The sequence below is a fragment of the Colobus angolensis genome, unplaced genomic scaffold, assembly GCF_000951035.1.
Source record: "Colobus angolensis palliatus isolate OR3802 unplaced genomic scaffold, Cang.pa_1.0 Scaffold24, whole genome shotgun sequence".
Classification (NCBI taxonomy): Eukaryota; Metazoa; Chordata; class Mammalia; order Primates; family Cercopithecidae; genus Colobus; species Colobus angolensis.
This window is the reverse complement of record NW_012115599.1, coordinates 1,218,664-1,230,783: the sequence shown is the minus strand read 5'-3', so window position 1 is coordinate 1,230,783 and position 12,120 is coordinate 1,218,664. Positions and strand designations below refer to the sequence as shown.

Here is a 12,120-nt window from a genome sequence, read left to right as displayed (position 1 = left end):
AAAGAAATTATGAGTAAATTCTACCTCTGCTGCTGATTTACTTCTTCTAATTATAGCCAAGTCCTTAAAAAATATATTAAAAGTATATTAGTAGAAAAATATTCTGAAATGTAACACAATTACTATGCTCAGGGAGATCAATTAATAACACTTCTCATAATAGTTTCTAAATCTCTGTTCTGAATCACTTTAAGCAGAAGAATTCAGGAGACAAAACTATTAGTTTAACTGGTGAGGCTAACTTATTCCTAACAGAAAAACAGGTCATCAGCTTGCCATGCATAATGGCTGCTCAGGGAATAAAGATTTATGACACAGAAATATGGTCACCTTTAAATATACTTCTAGATTTAGATTTTGGCAAGGCTTCCAAATTTAAGAAAAAGACAAGGTGGTAGGGAGTTCTTACGCGGCTTAAACAAGGAGATACTCATATGGAATTGGAGAAAGCTATTCTGGGGCAAAGGTCTGTAGTCAATAGATACCTGAAACCTAAATCTGTACTTCCCTTTAGAGGAGGGATTCTTTCTGGGTCTATGGATGAGATTCAGGGAATTGGGGGAGCCTCTAAATTTTAAGCCAAATGTCACGTGCATGCATATATGTGCATGCACATATGTGCATTTTGCCTTGTGAAAGCATTCAGAGCTTTCGTAAAATCTCAGAGGCCCCTTGATTAAGAAAATTTAAGAGAAATACTGTACTTGATAGAGCCTTTGTAATAATGAATTCACTGAACAATGATATCCTGAATTCCCTTAATCTTAGGGTATTTTACAGTCTCCTGTAGTGAATGGAGCAGAATTCAATAAAACTGAAGTTCTTATGATTCATATAATACTGGGGGATTGCTGCTTACTAAAAATGTCCATGTATTTCAACTGCTATTGCTGGACCCAAGATGTCAGAAATCTTTAAATTTGTTTTATAGTATAACACATATGCAGAAAAGAACACTAATCAAAGGTGAACATTTTGTCAACATTTTTTAGATCTAGGAATTTAAACTGTTAATGAGAAGATGATGTACATAGCTGGAGATCAAGAAACCACAAGAAGATCACATACAAGTTTCACAAACTAAGCTTATGGATACATTTATAGGTTTGCCCCTCTAGTCTCTCCTAATGACACTTAAGCTACTTGTTATGGGATGTATATACACCCTTCCAGTGATAGAAGGGTGAGGAGTGAAATGAAAGCAGATTCAGAAAGATGTTTCAGTGTATAAAGGAGCTTAAAGTACATGCAGATCTTCGTCCATATTGAGTCAGGTTTGAGGATTAAGGCCGACTGAGTCAATAAAGTTCATAAATATCTACAAGACAGAATAGTCTGTCTTCATCAGACACATAGTCCATCCATCTTTATAATTACCAATACACTACATACAAGAACCTCAAATTGTTATTATTCATCATTTGCTTAACAGTAAAATTTTTAGTTTGTTTTCCCCTTTTAAAAACATATTTTTCTTCAATTACTATAAAATATTTTATATCCTGCCCCTTACCTGCCCATCTGTAAACTGCATGTGAATGTGAAGATTTAAATCATATAAAATTTTTAAAATAATTCCATAAAATACTTCTACCTTTGCCCTGCACACTTCCACTGCATTATTATATCAAAGACCATGTCTCAATTAACCACTATCTGACCCTTGTTCACTTTCTTCCCTCCCCTCCCCCTGCCAAAGTTTGCCCTTCCTGCCAAAGTTCAGCACTTCCTAGAAAAGTCTCACTGCCTGTTTGATATTGTACTTCACTTTAGTCACCAAAGGAAGAATTTGCAGGTGCTTGGCCCCATCTATAAGACCATGACCGAAATCTGACCTCCTGTTACAATACATGAACTCCTGACCTACTGATAAGGCTGGCAGATATAAGTAGGATTTTTCAAATAATCCTTTGGGAATTTATAAGCAGCAAAGCCATAAAAGGGGGGTGAGTGGAAGGTCGGTTTCACTAAAAATAATAAATATTGCCATGTTTATTCAAAGAGTGCCTTGTTATCCTCCAGGCCAAAAGTTCAGATAAACACTATTGTAAATGACAAAATATTGGAACTTTTTGTTACTTATGTTATGATCCTTCCGTTGGACACCAATAGAACTGTTTTCCCTCATATAGGTCCCAGCCCTGATATTGTATAACAGTCCCTGTGACTAGAATACTGAATTCATCTGCAGGTCAAAAGGAGAGTAATTATTCAAAATCAAAAACAAACATTTACTGATTATTACATACTACTAATACTAAGTGCTAAGTACTGGGACTAAAAAGAGGTGAATAAATATAATACCTGCCCTAAAAGAGCTTACAATCTATTGAGGAAAAGCAACATATTTAGAATATGATGATATAATAAAGTTAAGCAGTAATATAAATATACACTGAATCCTATGTGAAGGAGTAGGGGATCCACTGAGTTCAAGCTGAAACATTAAAAAAAAAATTGCTGGATGATACAAGTAAAAAATAAGTAAGTGTGTGAACCCGGGAGGCGGAGCTTGCAGTGAGCTGAGATCACGCCACTGCATTCCAGCCTGGGCGACAGTGAGACTCAATATCAAAAATAAGAAAAATAAATAAATTAAATAAATAACTAAATAAATAAGAACTAGTAAGATAAGTGAGAATAGTAATTCAGGTAGAAGGGCTAGCATAAGGAAAGAATGAGAGGCATATGGTACATTCAAAGAATTGGAAGCATTTAAGTATCATTAAAGTAAAGTAAGAAAATATGGATGATAAGACATGGAAGACCATCTATACTTCTATATACTATATTGTATTCTATACTTCTACATTTTACTCCACAGATAACCAATCACAGAATTGTAAGCAGATAACACATATATCAGATTTGTATGTTGAACAATTATGACTATAGTAAGAACTGAGTTAAAGGTTTAAGATAATGGTAGGGAGACCAGATAAGGAGACTATTTTCAATAATTCCGATGAGAATCTGAACTAGGGCAATAATTTTAGGATAGGAAAAGATGAGATGGAGTAAAACTATATTTAGCAATAACATTTGGAGATTGGATGGTATTCAGAAAAACCCAAGAGTTTAGGTTTCTGGCTGGTGACTACATAGATGATACTATTATTTGACATCACTAAAAAAGGAGATGGGCAGGAGGGGCAAGAGATATTGCCTTCATTTTATAATATAGGGAGATATAGAGTTTATGCTGCCTGTGAATATCTGAAAGGTTCTGTTCACTAGGCAATATATACAAGTCCAAAGCTCAAGGGAAAATTGAGGAGTGAAGATATAGGTTTGGAAGTCATTAGGATTCCAGATCATGAGAATAAATTATATCATTCAAGAAAGGCAAGACACAAAGAAAAGCAGGATGAGAGTAAAACCCTGGGAACACTAAGAAGAAGTAAAACTCAGAAAGATCAAAACAGGCAACAAGTATCAGAAACACTGGTAAGAATAAGAAAAATATACTGTAAAAGAAGACAGAGATTAAGAATTATAAAGTGAAAATGATCAACAAAGTTGGAGCCAAAAGGTCCAGGAAAATACAGTTTCAGGATAGTGCTAAGAACAGAAGATAAATATACAGGATTGATGAGAGAATGAAAAGGGAAGAAGTAGAGACAAGCATTAGAATGTAAAGGAATGTGAGAGATACGGTTTTATTTTCTCCTCAATCCCCGTTTCTCTATTCCTAAATCCTTTTTCTAAAGGCCTAACAGTAATATTAAATATATTAGAAAATAAGAAAAAAATTACAAATATTTATATTAAGTAATCCATTTTTAAACAAGCTTTGTAATTAATATTATGAGGAACTATCCTTTACCATGCAGTAATGCCAATTTGTGACTTGAGAATGGGATAACAAAGAAAGAGAGGTAACAAATTACAGCCCCAAAAAGGCTATGAAGAGTCAGCACTGGAAGTTATACATGTTCTGGTCCTTCCTTTTCCAATGGAGATATCTGAGTATTTATTTAAAGTCCCTATAGACCTAGAAAATCAGTGTCCAGAAAATAAACATATATTATCCAGAAAATAGAACTGAGTTTCTAACACTAACTATACCTTTTCAAAACTAGGAAATACTGTGAATGGGAGAAGAGACCTGTTTCTGCCATATAAACAATGCCTTATTAATTGCTATAGAAAATTTATGAATATAAAATACTTCAACAGTAGGGAATATTACTGTGTATAATTTACTTTTAAATGGGCAGTTTAAGGTCCTCCTGCTTTTCTAGAGCTTTATCATCTGTAAATAATAACCAGTATGCCGTAGTTTCTACATAGCTTAGGACTATATATGGTCATTATACAATTAAGAATATGTGAATTTTTAAAAATTTGTATATTGATGACAGAGACCAGAACCTGTAGACTATCTACATGTCTACAGTTTATGCCAAACACTTTTAAAAATATCAATACTGTGTCTAACCATTAGCATCAGAGATACATAACAATTATCAGATAATTGCTATTTCTTTCATATTTTTTTATTTTTTTATTTTTTAAAGGAGTCTCGCTCTCTTGCCCAAGCTGAAGTGCAATGGCAGGATCTTGAATAACTGCTATTTATTAAATGTCAATTATGCATACCAGTGACTGAGTTAGGCACTATTTATTCAATTTATTAATTGTACTAAGTAGGTAATTATTATCCTATTTCATATATGAGAAAGGTAGCCTAACAACATACAACTAGTAAATGTGTGATTAAATTATTTCAATACTCATGAATCACTACTGGAGTTCACTTGAGCAAAATCTGTTTTATTTTAATATCATAAAATCTAGAGTCTCACTCTCTCACCCAGGCTGGAGTGCAGTGGCATGATCTCGGCTCACTGCAACCTCCACCTCCCAGGTTCAAGTGATTCTCCTGCCTCAGCCTCCCAAGTAGCTGGGATGACAGGCACATGCTACCACACCCAGCTAATTTTTATATTTTTAGTAGAGATGAGGTTTCACCATGTTGGCCAGGAAGGTCTCAATCTCTTGACCTTGTGATCCACCTGCCTCGGCCTCCTGAAGTGCTGGGATTACAGGCATGAGCCACCGCACCTGGCTAATATCATAAAATCTTCATCTCTTATAAAAACTAGCATACACACAGTGATGAGATACAATGTGATCATATTAAAGTCATTCAAAGAATGGAACTTCTCTCCTGGTATACTGTAATCATATTGAAGCATAATATATTAACTTTTATATATCCTTGCTTCTCCAAATTCATTTCATGCAGAAGAGAAATTCAGTAAGTGTTTTTTTTAAACAAGGAAACAAATAATAAGATTTGAGTCAACATATGTTCAAACAAATGTACTGCATTCTTTAGTTACCACTTATTTATTCATTCAACTATTTAATAATATTTACTGAGTACTTACTACATGCCAAGTAATGTTGGTACTGGCAGATATAACATTAAACAAAATAAACTAGCCATTTCACAGACCTTATGTTATTTGAGGGAAAAAAATCATTAAATTTTTAATTATGAGGCCTACTCTTAACCTTAAAACTTGATGCAAATAAACATGATTATTTTTCTATAGACTACTGGCTTAATTACAACTGTGAACTCCCTTATCCATACCTACTATTGAAGAGAGTAAATAAAATCATGGAGCACAGAAACAAGATGTTAAGGAAGAAAGGAGTAAGTGTGTGGCAAAGGAAAAATGTATATTATTGCATATGTGAGTTCTATACAACTTTCAAGGAACAGATAACTCTTATATAAGTCATTCCATAAAATAGAAAAAAGGTGAGATGTTCAACTAATTTTAATGAGGCTAAAACAACATTGACTTACAAACCACCTAAGGACAACACACCAAAAATGAAAATTTCAGGGCTGTATTACATATGGCCTGAAATAAAGCAACAATAAAAAGAAGTTAAATTCTACAGGATGTTATAAAAGTAGCAATACATGTTCATCAAATTGAGTTTATCTAATAAATGCAAGGATGAGTTAATATCAAAAACTCTACCAATGAAACTCACCATATTCATAAACTAAAGAATAAATATTATATTAATATGTATAGAAAACTAATTCAATAAAATTCAGCACACATTTATGTTTTCTTAAAGGATTATCAAGAGTCTAGGAACAACTAAATAAGTTATTTACCAAAAACCTATATAATGATTAGTCAATGAAAAAAAGTCACATATTTTCTCTTTAAAATTAGAAATCAAAAAGTCTCACTATCACCTTATTGAACAACAAAGCAATGATGATTCCAGTCAATACAGTAAGATAATAAAAAGAATAATGAGATATATAAATAGAAAAAAAAGTCACTATCTGCAGACAATATGATTGACTACACAGAAAACTCATGAACCAAAAAGACTGTTAGAACAAATAAAAGAGTTAATTAAGCAAAGTTTCTAGATGTAAGATCAACCTATAAAAATCAATAGTGTTCCTCAATATCAGCAATAACTAATCAGAAAATAAAGTAGAAAACCGCAACAAAAACTATAAGAATTTTGCTATTTATCTAACAAAGAATGTCCAAAACTCTTAACATGAGATTGGGGGAAAGCTCAATTAAATAATTTAAAAGATCTTCCTCCTCCATGACTGGGATGACTTAGCATTATAAAACTGTTAATTCTTCCAAAATGTAACTACAAATTCAATCAATTCAAATCAAAATCCTAGAAGGACTTTTTAAATAATCTCAAACTTATTATAACATGTATATGGAAAAATAAAGATCTATAAATAGTTAAAGCAATTTTAAAGAGGAGACATGAGAAGGGATTTATTTTATACCATCTATTTTGATATATTATAAAATATAATATAACAAAAAATGAGCTCAGAAACAGAATGATGTAAATATTGAAATTTACTACCAGAGGTACTACCAGAAATCACTGAGTGACATATAGATTATGTAGTAGATGGAATTGATAAAACTGAACTCATCATATGGAAAAAAATTAAGCCTTATATTATACAAGGAGTCTTAAAAAGTTCATGGAAAATGCATATTATGAAAAAACTATGCAGGAATTTCAAAATATTTTTACACCAAAATAAGCCTGTACCAACTTGTTATAACATGTCTGAACAGAATCTAGTCTGAGGCACTAAAAAGTATAAGACATCAATTTGAAAAGAGCCTCTATTGGAGCAACATGAATTCTGCTAAAATTGAAGCAAGCACAAATATCAAATTTATGGTAAAACTTAGGTAGAAGAACGGTGAAATCATTGAAGCTTTACAAAAAGTTTATAAAGACAATGCCCCAAAGAAATCAGCAGCTTATAAGTGGATATTTGTTTTAAGAAGGGATGAGACAATGTTGAAAATGAAGCCTGCTGTGACAGACCATTCACATCAATTTTTGAGAAAACAATCTTGCTTGTGCCCTAATTAAAGAGGATTGATAATTAACAGTACAAACAACAGCCAATACCATAGACATCTCAATAGCTTTAGATTACACAATTCTCCCTGAAAAATTGAAGTCAAGCAAACTTTCCACTCAATACAAAACCACTGCACTCAGATCTGCTGCAGAAAAGAGCAGACAACTTTCAATGGAAATTTTAAACAAGTGGAGGATCAAGATCCTGAACCATTTATGATATGGTTTGGCTGTGTGTCACCAACCAAATCGCATCTCAAATTGTAATTCCCACGTGTCGAGGGAGGGAAGTGATTAGATTATGGGGGCAGTTTCCCCCATGCTTTTCTCATGATAGTGAGTGAGTCTCACAAGATCTGATGGTTTTAAAATGGCAGTTTTTCCTGTCCTCACATTCATTCTTTTTCCAACCACCTTGTGAAGAAGGTGCCTGCTTCCCCTTCACCTTCCATCATAAGTTTCCTGAGGCCGCTTAGCCATGCTTCCTGTTAAGCCTGCAGAACTGTGAGTCAATTAAAACTCTTTTCTTTATAATTATCCAGTCTCAGGTAGTGTTCTTTTCTTGAGTGAGTTCACATTGCGTATGTGAGCTCTAAGGAACTTTCTTTTTTTTTATATTTTATTTTTTTCTTATACCCTAAGTTCTAGGGTACATGTGTACAACATGCAGGTTTGTTACATAGCTATACATGTGCCATGTTGGTTTGCTGCACCCATCAACTCGTCATTTACACTAGGTATTTCTCCTAATGCTATCCCTCCCCGAGACCCCCAGCCCCTGACAGGCCCCGGTGTGTGATGTTCCCCACCCTGTGTCCATGTGTTCTCATTGTTCAACTCCCACCTATGAGTGAGAATATGAGGTGTTTGGTTTTCTGTGCTTGTGATAGTTTGCTTAGAATGACGGTTTCCAGCTTCATCCATGTCCCTGCAAAGGACATGAACTCATCCTTTTTTATGGCTGCATAGTATTCCATGGTGTATATGTCCCACATTTTCCTAATCCAGTCTATCATTGATGGACATATGGGTTGGTTCCAAGTCTTTGCTATTGGGAACAGTGCCGCAATAAACACACTTGTGCATGTGCCTTTATAGTAGAATGATTTATAATCCTTTGGGTATATACCCAGGAATGGGATCATTGGGTCAAATGGCATTTCTAATATTAGATCCTTGAGGAATTGCCACACTGTCTTCCACAATGGTTGAACTAATTTACACTCCCACCAACAGTGTAAAAGCATTCCTATTTCTCCACATCCTCTCCAGCATCTGTTGTTTCCTGACTTTTTAATGATCACCATTCTAACTGGCATGAGATGGTGTCTCATTGTGGTTTTCATTTGCGTTTCTCTGATGACCAGTGATGATGAGCATTTTTTCATATGTCTGTTGGCTGCATAAATGTCTTCTTTTGAGAAGTGTCTGTTCATATCCTTTGCCCACTTTTTATGGGGTTGTTTTTTTCTTGTAAATTTGTTTAAGTTCTTTGTAGATGCTGGTTATTAGCCCTTTGTCAGATGGGTAGATTGCAAAGACTTTCTCCCATTCTGTAGGTTGCCTGTTCACTCTAATGATAGTTTATTTTGCTGGAGTTCTACACAACTTTCAAGGGACAGAGTGAATCCCCAGTTTTGTTGCCCAGGCTGGAGTGCAGTAGCATGATCTTGGCTCACTACAACCTCTGCATCCCAGGTTCAAACAATTTTCCTGCCTCAGCCTCCTAAGTAGCTGGGATTACAGGCACCCACCACCACGCCTGGCTAATTTTTGTATTTTTAGTAGAGACAGAGTTTCACCATGTTGCCCAGGCTGGTCTCAAACTCCAGACCTCAAGCAATCCACCTGTCTCAACCTCCCAAACTGCTGGGATTACAGGCATAAGCCATTGCACCTGACCTCAAGCAGTATTCTTTATAGCAGTGTGACAACAGACTAATACAGTTTCTTTGAAGAACTGTGGCAGAAGAGAAACATGGCTTTCCCAGCACAATCCTGAAGACAAGGCATAATCAAAGCAATGGCTACCAAGAAATGAAAGTAGTCCAGTCAAAGCAAAAGCAGACCGGTCAAGAGCAAAGGTCAAGGCAACAGATTTTTGAAATGCTAAAGGAATTTTTCTTGTTGACCTTCAGGAAGGCCAAAGAACAATAATATCTGTTTATTATAAGACTTTTAGCCAAAGCTTTAGCAGAACTATGCCTGGGAAAGCTTCACTATATAGTCCTCCTCCACTACAGCAACGCTTCTGCTCATTCCCCTCATCAAATGAGGGCAATTTTGTAAGAGTTTCAATGGGAAATCATTAGACATTCACTTTACAGTCCTGATTTAGCTTCTTCTGACTTCTTTTCGTTTCCTAGTTTTAAAAAGCCTTTAAAGGGCAACTATCTTTCTTCAGTTAATAATGTACAAAAGACTACATTGACATGGTTAAATTTCTAGGATCCTCAGTTCTTTAGAGATGGGCTAAATGGCTGGTATAATTGCTTACCAAAGTGTCTTAAACTTGATGGAGCTTCTGTTGAAAAATAAAGTTTATATTTTTTATTTTTATGTTTCTTTTTTCCATGAACTTTCTAAAGTCCCCTTATATATAATGATGAACCCAAGATGGGTTAAGATGAAAATGTAAATGGTAAAATATTAAACATAATATAAAGTAAATACTCTGTGACAGCAGGATAAAGAGGTATTTAAAAAAAATAAAAACTCAAAAGTATAAACTTATATGGCTAAAATTGATGGATGTGATTACATGGAAACTAAATATTTCTGTTTCACTGAACATAACATAGACATAGTTTAGAGTCTGGTGACAAATTATGAAAAAAGGACATTTTAAACATTCTAAACTGTCAGTATCTACAATATATGAGGAATTTCTGAAATTACTCTTTCAGAAAAGAGGGAAAAAAACAAGAAACTCGATTTTTAAAAATGGACAAAGGTTAAAAATAAGCACTTTATAGAAGAAAAATCTAAAAAGATCCACTAGTCTATAAAGAAAACCACAATTTTGACTAATAACCAGAGAAATGCAAACTAGAACCATAGCGCAACAGCATTTGAGTAAATTGAAAGCACATACATATACAAATCACTATACATTTTTCAAGGATATTTACACATCTATGACCATATATTACATTTACTAGTGTTATTATTCTTGGAGATGAAAGACAACTGGGCTTGTAAACAATGAATGAATGGAAAAAATATAATAAAATAAAATAAAATACAAGAGGGGGGCCTTTATGAATTGATAATAGAGTGTCATAGTCTAAGATGTATATGATTTCTTATCTATACCTGTGATTGAAAAAGATTGTCGACTTGTTTTAGATGCCTTGATACAATTCAATCTACATTTGGCTTGATCTTTATATAACAAGGAATGGTACATGTGCAGCCATAAAAAAGAATGAGATCATGTCTTTTGCAGGAACATGGATGGAGCAGAAGGCTGTTATCCTCAGCAAACTAATGCAAGAACAGAAAAACAAATACCCCAAGTTCTCACTTACAAGTGGGGGCTTAATGACAAGAACTTATGAACACAAAGAAGGAAACAACAGACACTAAGGTCTACTTGAGAGTGGAGGGAGGAGGATGGGAAGAGGGAGAGGAGCAGAAAAAATAACTTTTGGGTACTAGGCTTAAATCCTGGGTAATGAAATAATCTATACAACAAACCCCTGTGACATGAGTTTACCTATGTAATAAACCTTCACATGTATCCCCAAACCTAAAATAAATCTTTTTTAAAAAAAAGAATTGTACATATATCAGATAATATGAATTTTATTTTTGTTAAAAATGTCTGAAAATATTAGATGTAAATACATAAAACATAAATAATGGTGGTCTCTAGGTGTGAAATCATAGGCAATTATAATTTTATTTTCATGTCTTTTGTTTTATTTACTTTTTGTAACTTGAAAATTTCTAAATGAGTATATGTTACTTTAGCAGTAAGATATTCAGAGCTTCTTTATAAAACCAAAAAAAAAAAAAAAAGAATGTCTTCTGAGAAATTGCTGCTACTGCAATATTAAATTTAATTCTAATGCCTCTCCGCTGTTAGAGAGATTCTAGTATGCACATTTAAACTAGTGAGACATACTTATATTCAAATGTAAACACAAAAATCACATTATAAGGCTACACATTATTTTTAGTATTCACTACTTTAACCGCCTATTTAAAAAACAAAAAAAAAAAGGAATGGTAGATTGAGAGGGAGTGTAAAGGGAGGGAAGACAGAAAGAGAAACAGAGAAGAAAAGAGGAAGATGAAGAAGTGGGCGAAAGAGGGAGAGAAGAGGAAACTGCCTGATTTTTAATCAAACCAATAAAACTACCACAAAATACTTCAGACCATAAAGTCCATAGGTCAGTATCCCAAATTGTCGGGAGTAATGACAAAGTAACACTATGCTAAATATATGAACAAAGAGGCCGGGCATGGTGGCTCACACCTGTAATCCCAGCACTTTGGGAGACCCAGACGGTGGATCACCTGAGGTCAGTAGTTCAAGACCAGCCTGACCAACATGGAGAAACTCCATCTCTACTAAAAATACAAAATTAGCCGAGCGTGGTGGCACATGCCCATAATCCCAGCTACTCGAGAGGCTGAGGCAGGAGAATCGCTTGAACCAGGGAGGGGGAGGTTGTGGTGAGCCAAGATCACACCACTGTACTCCAGCCT

At 34.4% G+C, this 12,120-nt stretch overlaps 1 protein-coding gene across 1 annotated transcript in view; it reads right to left on the bottom strand.

The window, feature by feature from the left end:
• EXOC6B (exocyst complex component 6B) overlaps positions 1 to 12,120 on the bottom strand; it is a 696,611-nt gene that overhangs the window by 396,455 nt on the left and 288,036 nt on the right. The window lies entirely within an intron of this gene.